The sequence below is a fragment of the Oncorhynchus tshawytscha genome, unplaced genomic scaffold (assembly GCF_018296145.1).
Source record: "Oncorhynchus tshawytscha isolate Ot180627B unplaced genomic scaffold, Otsh_v2.0 Un_contig_27_pilon_pilon, whole genome shotgun sequence".
Classification (NCBI taxonomy): domain Eukaryota; kingdom Metazoa; phylum Chordata; class Actinopteri; order Salmoniformes; family Salmonidae; genus Oncorhynchus; species Oncorhynchus tshawytscha.
The window spans coordinates 205385-218390 of NW_024609711.1; the positions used below are offsets into that span (position 1 = coordinate 205385).

General features: G+C 44.1%; 1 pseudogene; it reads right to left on the minus strand.

The window, feature by feature from the left end:
• Positions 1–2716, minus strand: LOC112232667 (annotated as a pseudogene).
• Between the last annotated feature and the right edge of the window lie 10290 nt (positions 2717–13006).

The following is a 13006-nucleotide window of genomic DNA, read 5'->3' on the forward strand; positions in this document are numbered from 1 at the left end:
TCATGGAGTACTTCTACAGGTTCTGTGTCTGTTTGTATCATTGTGGAGGCGAGCACAATAACACACAGCTGTGTCTTCAGTCTGCAGACTCTGTCCTGTTAAAGTCACTTTGCTGCTGGAAGTGTGTCTGGGGATTACTGAACATGTTTTTCAGCTTATCACTATAAAATACAGTTGAAGATGGAAGTTACATACACCTTAGCCAAATATATTTAAACTAACAATTTCACAAATCCTGACATTTAATCCTAGTAAAAATTCCCTGTTTTAGGTCAGTTAAGATCACCACTTTATTTTAAGAATGTGAAAAATCATAATAGTAGTAGAGATAATTATTTATTTCAGCTCTTATTTCTTTCATCACATTCATCAGAAGTTTATGTACACTCAAATAGTATTTGGTAGAATTGCCTTTAAATTGTTTTACTTGAGTCAAATGTTTTGGGTAGCCTTCCACAAGCTTCCCACAATAAGTTGGGTGAATTTTGGCCCATTCCTCCTGACAGAGCTGGTGTAACTGAAACAGGTTTGTAGGCCTCCTTGCTCGCACACGCTTTTTCAGTTCTGCCCACACATTTTCTATGGGATTGAAGTGATGGGCTTTGTGATGGCCACTCCAATACCTTGACTTTGTTGTCCTTAAGCCATTTTGCCACAACTTTGGAAGTATGCTTGGGGTCATTGTCCATTTGGAAGACCCATTTGCGACCAAGCTTTAACTTCCTGACTGATGTCTTGAGATGTTGCTTCAATATATGCACATAATTTTCAAACCTTATGATGCCATCTATTTTGTGAAGTGCACCAGTCCCTCCTGCAGCAAAGCACCCCAACAACATGATACTGCCACCCCCGTGGTTCACGGTTGGGATGGTGTTCTTCGTCTTGCAAGCCTCCCCCGATTTCCTCCAAACAGAACGATATATACTTTGGCCAAACAGTTCTATTTTTGTTTAACTAGCCCAGAGGACATTTCTCCAAAAGTACGATCTTTGTCCCCATGTGCAGTTGCAAGCCGTAGTCTGGCTTTTTTATGGAGTTTTTGGAGCAGAGGCTTCTTCCTTGCTGAGCAGCCTTTCAGATTGCTGCCGGAGCCTCCCGCCTGTCCGGGCGCCACTGCCGGAGCCTCCCGCCTGTCCGGCGCCGCTGCCGGAGCCTCCCGCCTGTCCGGCGCCGCTGCCGGAGCCCCTCAGCCCAGAGGCGCCAGAGCCCCTCAGCCCAGAGGCGCCAGAGCTTCTGCCCCTCTGTCCCGAGCTTCCGCACCTCTGTCCCGAGCTGCTCCTCTGTCCCGAGCTGCTCCTCTGTCCAGTGGGGTCATTGAGAGGGGTGGCCATGGGTAGAAAGCCACGGAGGCGGACAATGAGGCGGACTAAGACAATGGTTAAGTGGGGTCCGCGTCCCGCGCCAGAGCCGCCACCGCGGACAGACGCCCACCCAGACCCTCCCCTATAGGTCAAGGTTTTGCGGCCAGAGTCCGCACCTTTGGGGGGGGGGTACTGTCACGTTCTGACCTTTCTTTCCCTTGTTTTGTATTTATTTAGTATGGTCAGGGCGTGAGTTGGGTGGGCAGTCTATGTTTGTTTTTCTATCATTTGGGTATTTCTATGTAACCTTCGGCTCTGTTGTAGAGGTACGTGTTTTGTACCTGGTCGTGATTTGTTCCATTGTACATTTTGATTCCCTGTGTTTGGGAACGTTACTTTTGTGAGCACCCTGTGGTGTGTTAAGCGCTATTAAAAGACGCACAGCATTGAACTCCCTGTTTCCTGCATTTGACTCCACACCCACGACACCCGGAGCATTACAGATATGCACTTTTTGCACCAATGTACGTTCATCTCTAGGACACAGAATGAGTCTACTTCCTGAGCGGTATGAACGCTGCGTACTATTGTTTGTACAGATGAATGGAACGTGGTACCTTCAGGCTTTTGGAAATTGCTCCCAAGGATGAACCAGACATGTGGGTCTACAGTTTTTGTTGGCTGATTTCTTTTGATTTTCCCATGATGTCAAGCAAAGAGGCACTGAGCTTGAAGGTAGGCCTTGAAATACATCCACGGGTACACCTCCATTTGACTCAGATGATGTCAATTAGCCCATCAGACACTTCCAAAACCATGTCTGGAATTTTCCAAGCTGTTTAAAGCACAGTCAACTTAGTGTATGTAAACTTCTGACCCACTGGAATTGTGATACAGTGATTTATAGGTGAAATAATCGGTCTGCAAACAATTGTTGGAAAAATGACTTGTGTCATGCACAAAGTAGATGTCCTAACCGACTTGCCAAAACTATAGTTTTTAACAAGAATTGCGTGGAGTGGTTGAAAAAAAGGTTTTAATGACTCCAACCTAAGTGTATGTAAACTTCTGACTTCAGATGTATGGTACTACTGCCACATATATATCAACCCACTCCAGTGCTTTTCCTGCAGGCTGTCGTACCCAACCTGTACAGTAGCTGGTGCTGGTTACTGAATACCCAGAGACCTGACAGGAGAGGGTCAGAGGCTGTCCAGGCTGCAGGGTCATAGAGCCTGACTGTGTGAGTTCAGTCTGACAGAACACACCTATAAAACAAAACAAACCAAACAAAAAATGTTGTTAATTACATCTCCAAAACTCTATTACTCCCTATTACACCAAGGTTGATGTATCAGTCCCCCAAAACTCACAGGATACAGCAGCACCAACAGCAGAGACACAGCGAACATGGTTTGTAATGAAGCTGAACTGAAGGTAACTGCACTTCTGAACTCAGTGAAAGAGAGTGAGATATTCCTCTTTATACACAAGAGAGGGGAGTTGCTTCACATACAGTGAAAGAATTATAAAAAGGAGGAGGTGACTTGTATCATTGTGACATGTTATACACAGAAACAGTGTCAGAATGTAAGGACTGGTGTCATCCAAGGATAACTAGCTAGTATGAACTGTGAAGCTAGTATGCTAGTATGAACTGTGAAGCTAGTATGCTAGTATGAACTGTGAAGCTAGTTGTTACGGTTTTCTAGTGGTGATGAAGGAGAGTCGGACCAAACTGCAGCGTGTCGATTGAGATTCATGTTTAATCAAATAAAGAAACACGAACACTACACAAAACAATAAACGTAATCAAAACCGAAACAGCCTATCTAGTGCAAACTAACCGAGAGTACACATAGGACACTAAGGACAATCACCCACGACAAACTCAAAGAATATGGCTGCCTAAATATGGTTCCCAATCAGAGACAACGATAAGCATCTGCCTCTGATTGAGAACCACTCCAGACAGCCATAGACTTTGCTAGATAACCCACTAAGCTACAATCCCAATACCACCACCAAAACCCCAAGACAAACACACCACAATTACAAAAACCCCATGCCACACCCTGGCCTGACCAAATACATAAAGAAAACACAAAATACTTTGACCTTGGCGTGACAGAACCCCCCCCCTAAGGTGCGGACTCCCGAACGCACAACCTAAACCTGTAGGGGAGGGTCTGGGTGGGCATCTCTCCGCGGTGGCGGCTCTGGTGCTGGACGTGGACCCCACTCCATAATTGTCTTAGTCCACCTCCTTAGTGTCCCTTGAGTGGCGACCCTCGCCGCTAACCTTGGCCTAGGAAACCTAACAACGGGCCCCACTGGACTGAGGTAGCTCGGGACCGAGGGGAAGCTCGGGACCGAGGGGAAGCTCGGGACCGAGGGGAAGCTCGGGAGTGAGAGGAAGCTCGGGAGTGAGAGGAAGCTCAGGAGTGAGAGGAAGCTCAGGAAGGTTGATGGATCTACCAGATCCTGGCTGGCTGGTGGTTCCGGCAGATCCTGGCTGACTGGCACTTCTGGCGGATCCTGGCTGACTGGTGGATCCTGGCAGACTGGCGGATCCTGGCTGAATGGCGGATCCTGGCTGAATGGCGGATCTAACTGATCCTGGCAGACTGGTGGATCCTGGCTGACTGGCAGATCCTGGCCGACTGGCAGATCCTGGCTGACTGGCAGATCCTGATCCTGGCAGTTCTGGCGGATCCTGGCAGACTGGCGGATCCTGGCAGACTGGCGGATCCTGGCCGACTGGCAGTTCTGGCGGATCCTGGCTGACTGGTGGATCCTTGCTGACTGGCGGATCCTGGCAGACTGGCGGATCCTGGCAGACTGGTGGATCCTGGCAGACTGGCGGATCCTGGCTGACTGGTGGATCCTTGCTGACTGGGGGATCCTGGCAGACTGGCGGATCCTGGCAGACTGGTGGATCCTGGCAGACTGGCGGATCCTGGCAGACTGGATCCTGGCAGACTGGCGGATCCTGGCTGAATGGCGGATCCAACTGATCCTGGCAGACTGGCGGATCCTGGCTGACTGGCAGATCCTGGCCGACTGGCAGATCCTGGCCGACTGGCAGTTCTGGCGGATCCTGGCAGACTGGCGGATCCTGGCCGACTGGCGGATCCTGGCCGACTGGCAGTTCTGGCGGATCCTGGCCGACTGGCGGATCTGGAAGAGTCTGATTGACTGGCAGATCTGGAAGAGTCTGGTTGACTGGCAGATCTGGCGGTGCTGGGCAGACTGGCGGCGCTGGGCAGACTGGCGATGCTGGGCAGACTGGCGGCGCTGGGCAGACTGGCGGTGCTGGGCAGACTGACGACGCTGGGCAGACTGGCGGCGCTGGGCAGACTGGCGGCGCTGGGCAGACTGGCGGCGCTGGGCAGACTGGCGGCGCTGGGCAGACTGGCGGCGCTGGGCAGACTGGACGACGCTGGGCAGACTGACGACGCTGGGCAGACTGGCGGTGCTGGGTAGACTGGCGGTGCTGGGCAGACTGGCGGCGCTGGGCAGACTGGCGGTGCTGGGCAGACTGGCGATGCTGGGCAGACTGACGGCGCTGGGCAGACTGGCGACGCTGGGCAGACTGGCGGCACTAGCTGCTCCATATAGGCTGACAGCTCTGGCGGCTTCTTACAGACTGACCGCTCTGGCGGCTCCGTGCTGACTGGCAGCTCCTTGCAGACTGGCAGCTCCTTACAGACTGACAGCTCCTTGCAGACTGACAGCTCCGTGCAGACTGACAGCTCCGTGCAGACTGACAGCTCCGTGCAGACTGACAGCTCCGTGCAGACTGACAGCTCCGTGCAGACTGGCAGCTCCTTGCAGACTGGCAGCTCCTTGCAGACTGGCAGCTCCTTGCAGACTGGCAGCTCCTTGCAGACTGGCAGCTCCATGCAGACTGGCAGCTCCATGCAGACTGGCAGCTCCTTGCAGACTGGCTGCTCTATGCAGACTGACAGCTCTGGCTGCTTCATGCAGACTGACAGCTCTGGCTGCTCCATGTAGACTGGCTGCTTCATGCAGACTGGCAGCTCGGGCTGCTTCATGTAGACTGGCTGCTTCATGCAGACTGACAGCTCTGGCTGCTTCATGCAGACTGGCAGCTCTGGCTGCGCTGAACAGGCGGGAGACTCCTGCAGCGCTGTGTCGGAGGAAGGCTCTGGCTGCGCTAAACAGGCGGGAGACTCCAGCAGCGCAGGAGAGGAGAAAAGCGCTGGCTGCGCTGAACAGGCGAGGCACACTGAAGGCCTGGTGCGTGGTGCTGGAACTGGTGGTACGGGATCGAGGACACGCACAGGAAGCCTGGTGCGGGGAGCTGCTACCGGAGGACTGGAGTGTGAAGGTGGCACAGGATGGGCTAGACCGTGAAGGCGTACTGGAGATCTTGAGAGCAGTGTTGGCACAGGACGTGCAAGGCTAGGGATGTGCACAGGAGGCCTGGTGCGTGAGGCTGGCACCAACTTCACCAGCCGACTAACACGCACCTCAGGAAGAGTATGGAGCCCAGGTGCCATCAAATCCCCAACATGTTCCGTCGGGCGAATTCCATGCAAAAAGCACCAACACAGCAACTCCCTCATTTCTCTCTCCTCCAATTTCCCCATTAACTCCTTCACAGTCTCTGTTTCGCTCACCTCCAACACCGGCTCTGGTTCTGGTCTCCTCCTTGGCTCCTCACGATAAACAGGGAGAGTTGGCTCAGGTCTGACTCCTGACTCTGCCACACTCTCCCTGAGCCCCCCCCCAAGAAATTTTTGGGGCTGATTCTCAGGCTTCCATCCGCTACGCCGTGCTGCCTCCTCATGTCTGCGCCTCTCAGCTTTCGCCGCCTCCAGTTCTTCCTTGGGGCGGCGATATTCTCCAGGCTGAGCCCAGGGTCCTTTACCGTCCAGTTCTTCCTCCCATGTCCATTTCTCCAGGTGGTGCAGCCTCTCCCACTGCAGCTGCTGCTGCTCCTGCTGCTGCTGCCTGTTAACACGCTGCTTGGTCCGTTGGTGGTGGGTGATTCTGTTACGGTTTTCTAGTGGTGATGAAGGAGAGTCGGACCAAACTGCAGCGTGTCGATTGAGATTCATGTTTAATCAAATAAAGAAACACGAACACTACACAAAACAATAAACGTAATCAAAACCGAAACAGCCTATCTAGTGCAAACTAACCGAGAGTACACATAGGACACTAAGGACAATCACCCACGACAAACTCAAAGAATATGGCTGCCTAAATATGGTTCCCAATCAGAGACAACGATAAGCATCTGCCTCTGATTGAGAACCACTCCAGACAGCCATAGACTTTGCTAGATAACCCACTAAGCTACAATCCCAATACCACCACCAAAACCCCAAGACAAACACACCACAATTACAAAAACCCCATGCCACACCCTGGCCTGACCAAATACATAAAGAAAACACAAAATACTTTGACCAGGGCGTGACACTAGTATGCTAGTATGAACTGTGAATTACCTTGATCATTGACACCTCTTATGGAGCAAATAAGATACAGCACACCATGTCGTGTGAAATGTACAGAAGAATGATTTGAGCATTACTTTTGTGTTTTCACACTTGATTTATTATGTAGAAATATATTAATGGTACACCAGCATTTCTGGTTAGGGAAATACAATATGATTAAACTTGTTTCATTCTCATGGCTATTATTCTACAGGTTTGGGGCTTGTTTGTATCACTGTGGTTTCAAGAACAGTAATAGACAGCTGTATCTTCAGTCTGCAGACTCTGTCCTATTAAAGTCATTGTGCCTCTCGAAATGTCTCTGGTCAAGCTGAACTTGTGTTTCAGTGAATCTTTGTAAGCTGTGCCTGCATCATGAAAGAAGTTCACAACCAGTGGTAAAGTACTACTTTAACACAATAGCAAAACAATTGACTAACAGAATGCCAAAACAACTGGTTAACACAATAGCAAAACAACTGACTACCATAAAGGCAAAACAAGTGGTTAACACAATAGCAAAACAATTGACTAACAGAATGCCAAAACAACTGGTTAACACAATAGCAAAACAATTGACTAACAGAATGCCAAAACAACTGGTTAACACAATAGCAAAACAACTGACTACCATAAAGGCAAAACAACTGGTTAACACAATAGCAAAACAATTGACTAACACAATAGCAAAACAACTGACTACCATAAAGGCAAAGCAACTGGTTACCATAAAGGCAAAACAACTGGTTAATAACACAATAGCAAAACAATTAACTAACACAATAGCAAAACAACTGGCTACCATAAAGGCAAAACAACTGGTTACAATAAAGGCAAAACAACTGGCTAACACAATAGCAAAACAACTGGCTAACACAATAGCAAAACAACTGGCTAACACAATAGCAAAACAACTGGCTAACACAATAGCAAAACAACTGGTTACCATAAAGGCAAAACAACTGACTACCATAAAGGCAAAACAACTGACTACCATAAAGGCAAAACAACTGGTTACCATAAAGGCAAAACAACTGACTACCATAAAGGCAAAACAACTGACTACCATAAAGGCAAAACAACTGGTTACCATAAAGGCAAAACAACTGACTACCATAAAGGCAAAACAACTGACTACCATAAAGGCAAAACAACTGACTACCATAAAGGCAAAACAACTGGCTAACACAATGGTAAAACAACTGGCTAACACAATAGCAAAACAACTGACTAACACAATGGTAAAACAACTGACTAACACAATAGGAAAACAACTGAATAACACAATGGGAAAACAACTGAATAACACAATGGGAAAACAACTGACTAACACAATGGGAAAACAACTGAATAACACAATGGGAAAACAACTGAATAACACAATGGGAAAACAACTGAATAACAGAATGGGAAAACAACTGACTACCATAAAGGCAAAACAACTGGTTAACACAATAGCAAAACAATTGACTAACACAATAGCAAAACAACTAACTACCATAAAGGCAAAGCAACTGGTTACCATAAAGGCAAAACAACTGGTTAATAACACAATAGCAAAACAATTAACTAACACAATAGCAAAACAACTGGCTACCATAAAGGCAAAACAACTGGTTAATAACACAATAGCAAAACAATTAACTAACACAATAGCAAAACAACTGACTACCATAAAGGCAAAACAACTGGTTACCATAAAGGCAAAACAACTGGCTAACACAATAGCAAAACAACTGGCTAACACAATAGCAAAACAACTGGCTAACACAATAGCAAAACAACTGGCTAACACAATAGCAAAACAACTGGTTACCATGAAGGCAAAACAACTGACTACCATAAAGGCAAAACAACTGACTACCATAAAGGCAAAACAACTGGTTACCATAAAGGCAAAACAACTGACTACCATAAAGGCAAAACAACTGACTACCATAAAGGCAAAACAACTGGTTACCATAAAGGCAAAAAAACTGACTACCATAAAGGCAAAACAACTGACTACCATAAAGGCAAAACAACTGACTAACACAATGGTAAAACAACTGGCGAACACAATAGCAAAACAACTGACTAACACAATGGTAAAACAACTGACTAACACAATAGGAAAACAACTGAATAACACAATGGGAAAACAACTGAATAACACAATGGGGAAAACAACTGACTAACACAATGGGAAAACAACTGAATAACACAATGGGAAAACAACTGAATAACACAATGGCAAAACAACTGAATAACACAATGGCAAAACAACTGACTAACACAATGGGAAAACAACTGACTAACACAATGGGAAAACAACTGACTAACACAATGGGAAAACAACTGAATAACACAATGGCAAAACAACTGAATAACACAATGGCAAAACAACTGACTAACACAATGGCAAAACAACTGAATAACACAATGGGAAAACAACTGACTAACACAATGGCAAAACAACTGACTAACACAATGGCAAAACAACTGACTAACACAATGGAAAACAAACTAACACAATAGGAAAACAACTGACTAACACAATGGGAAAACAACTGACTAACACAATGGGAAAAAACTGAATAACACAATGGGAAAACAACTGAAGAACACAATGGGAAAACAACTGACTAACACAATGGGAAAACAACTGACTAACACAATGGGAAAACAACTGACTAACACAATGGGAAAACAACTGACTAACACAATGGCAAAACAACTGACTAACACAATGGGAAAACAACTGAATAACACAATGGGAAAACAAATGAATAACACAATGGGAAAACAACTGAATAACACAATGGGAAAACAACTGACTAACACAATGGCAAAACAACTGACTAACACAATGGCAAAACAACTGAATAACACAATGGCAAAACAACTGAGTAACACAATGGGAAAACAACTGACTAACACAATAGGAAAACAACTGACTAACACAATGGGAAAACAACTGAATAACACAATGGGAAAACAACTGAATAACACAATGGGAAAACAACTGACTAACACAATAGGAAAACAACTGAATAACACAATAGGAAAACAACTGAAGAACACAATGGCAAAACAACTGAATAACACAATGGGAAAACAACTGACTAACACAATGGGAAAACAACTGACTAACACAATGGGAAAACAACTGACTAACACAATGGCAAAACAACTGAATAACACAATGGGAAAACAACTGACTAACACAATGGGAAAACAACTGACTAACACAATGGCAAAACAACTGAATAACACAATGGGAAAACAACTGACTAACACAATAGGAAAACAACTGACTAACACAATGGGAAAACAACTGACTAACACAATGGGAAAACAACTGAATAACACAATGGGAAAACAACTGAAGAACACAATGGGAAAACAACTGACTAACACAATGGGAAAACAACTGAATAACACAATGGGAAAACAACTGACTAACACAATGGGAAAACAACTGAATAACACAATGGGAAAACAACTGAATAACACAATGGGAAAACAACTGACTAACACAATGGCAAAACAACTGAATAACACAATGGGAAAACAACTGACTAACACAATGGGAAAACAACTGAATAACACAATGGGAAAACAACTGAAGAACACAATGGGAAAACAACGGACTAACACAATGGGAAAACAACTGAATAACACAATGGGAAAACAACTGAATAACACAATGGGAAAACAACTGACTAACACAATGGCAAAACAACTGACTAACACAATGGCAAAACAACTGAATAACACAATGGCAAAACAACTGAATAACACAATGGGAAAACAACTGACTAACACAATAGGAAAACAACTGACTAACACAATGGGAAAACAACTGAATAACACAATGGGAAAACAACTGAATAACACAACGGGAAAACAACTGACTAACACAATGGGAAAACAACTGAATAACACAATGGGAAAACAACTGAATAACACAATGGGAAAACAACTGAATAACACAATGGGAAAACAACTGACTAACACAATGGGAAAACAACTGAATAACACAATAGGAAAACAACTGAAGAACACAATGGCAAAACAACTGAATAACACAATGGGAAAACAACTGACTAACACAATGGGAAAACAACTGACTAACACAATGGGAAAACAACTGACTAACACAATGGCAAAACAACTGAATAACACAATGGGAAAACAACTGACTAACACAATAGGAAAACAACTGACTAACACAATGGGAAAACAACTGACTAACACAATGGGAAAACAACTGAATAACACAATGGGAAAACAACTGAAGAACACAATGGGAAAACAACTGACTAACACAATGGGAAAACAACTGACTAACACAATGGGAAAACAACTGACTAACACAATGGGAAAACAACTGAATAACACAATGGCAAAACAACTGAATAACACAATGGCAAAACAACTGACTAACACAATGGCAAAACAACTGAATAACACAATGGGAAAACAACTGACTAACACAATGGCAAAACAACTGACTAACACAATGGCAAAACAACTGACTAACACAATGGGAAAACAACTGACTAACACAATAGGAAAACAACTGACTAACACAATAGGAAAACAACTGACTAACACAATGGGAAAACAACTGACTAACACAATGGGAAAACAACTGAATAACACAATGGGAAAACAACTGAAGAACACAATGGGAAAACAACTGACTAACACAATGGGAAAACAACTGACTAACACAATGGGAAAACAACTGACTAACACAATGGGAAAACAACTGACTAACACAATGGCAAAACAACTGAATAACACAATGGGAAAACAACTGAATAACACAATGGGAAAACAACTGAATAACACAATGGGAAAACAACTGAATAACACAATGGCAAAACAACTGACTAACACAATGGCAAAACAACTGACTAACACAATGGCAAAACAACTGAATAACACAATGGCAAAACAACTGAGTAACACAATGGGAAAACAACTGACTAACACAATAGGAAAACAACTGACTAACACAATGGGAAAACAACTGAATAACACAATGGGAAAACAACTGACTAACACAATAGGAAAACAACTGAATAACACAATAGGAAAACAACTGAAGAACACAATGGCAAAACAACTGAATAACACAATGGGAAAACAACTGACTAACACAATGGGAAAACAACTGACTAACACAATGGGAAAACAACTGACTAACACAATGGCAAAACAACTGAATAACACAATGGGAAAACAACTGACTAACACAATGGGAAAACAACTGACTAACACAATGGCAAAACAACTGAATAACACAATGGGAAAACAACTGACTAACACAATAGGAAAACAACTGACTAACACAATGGGAAAACAACTGACTAACACAATGGGAAAACAACTGAATAACACAATGGGAAAACAACTGAAGAACACAATGGGAAAACAACTGACTAACACAATGGGAAAACAACTGAATAACACAATGGGAAAACAACTGACTAACACAATGGGAAAACAACTGAATAACACAATGGGAAAACAACTGAATAACACAATGGGAAAACAACTGACTAACACAATGGCAAAACAACTGAATAACACAATGGGAAAACAACTGACTAACACAATGGGAAAACAACTGAATAACACAATGGGAAAACAACTGAAGAACACAATGGGAAAACAACTGACTAACACAATGGGAAAACAACTGAATAACACAATGGGAAAACAACTGAATAACACAATGGGAAAACAACTGACTAACACAATGGCAAAACAACTGACTAACACAATGGCAAAACAACTGAATAACACAATGGCAAAACAACTGAATAACACAATGGGAAAACAACTGACTAACACAATAGGAAAACAACTGAATAACACAATGGGAAAACAACTGACTAACACAATGGCAAAACAACTGACTAACACAATGGGAAAACAACTGAATAACACAATGGGAAAACAACTGAATAACACAATGGGAAAACAACTGACTAACACAATGGGAAAACAACTGAATAACACAATGGGAAAACAACTGAATAACACAATGGGAAAACAACTGAATAACACAATGGGAAAACAACTGACTAACACAATAGGAAAACAACTGAATAACACAATAGGAAAACAACTGAAGAACACAATGGCAAAACAACTGAATAACACAATGGGAAAACAACTGACTAACACAATGGGAAAACAACTGACTAACACAATGGGAAAACAACTGACTAA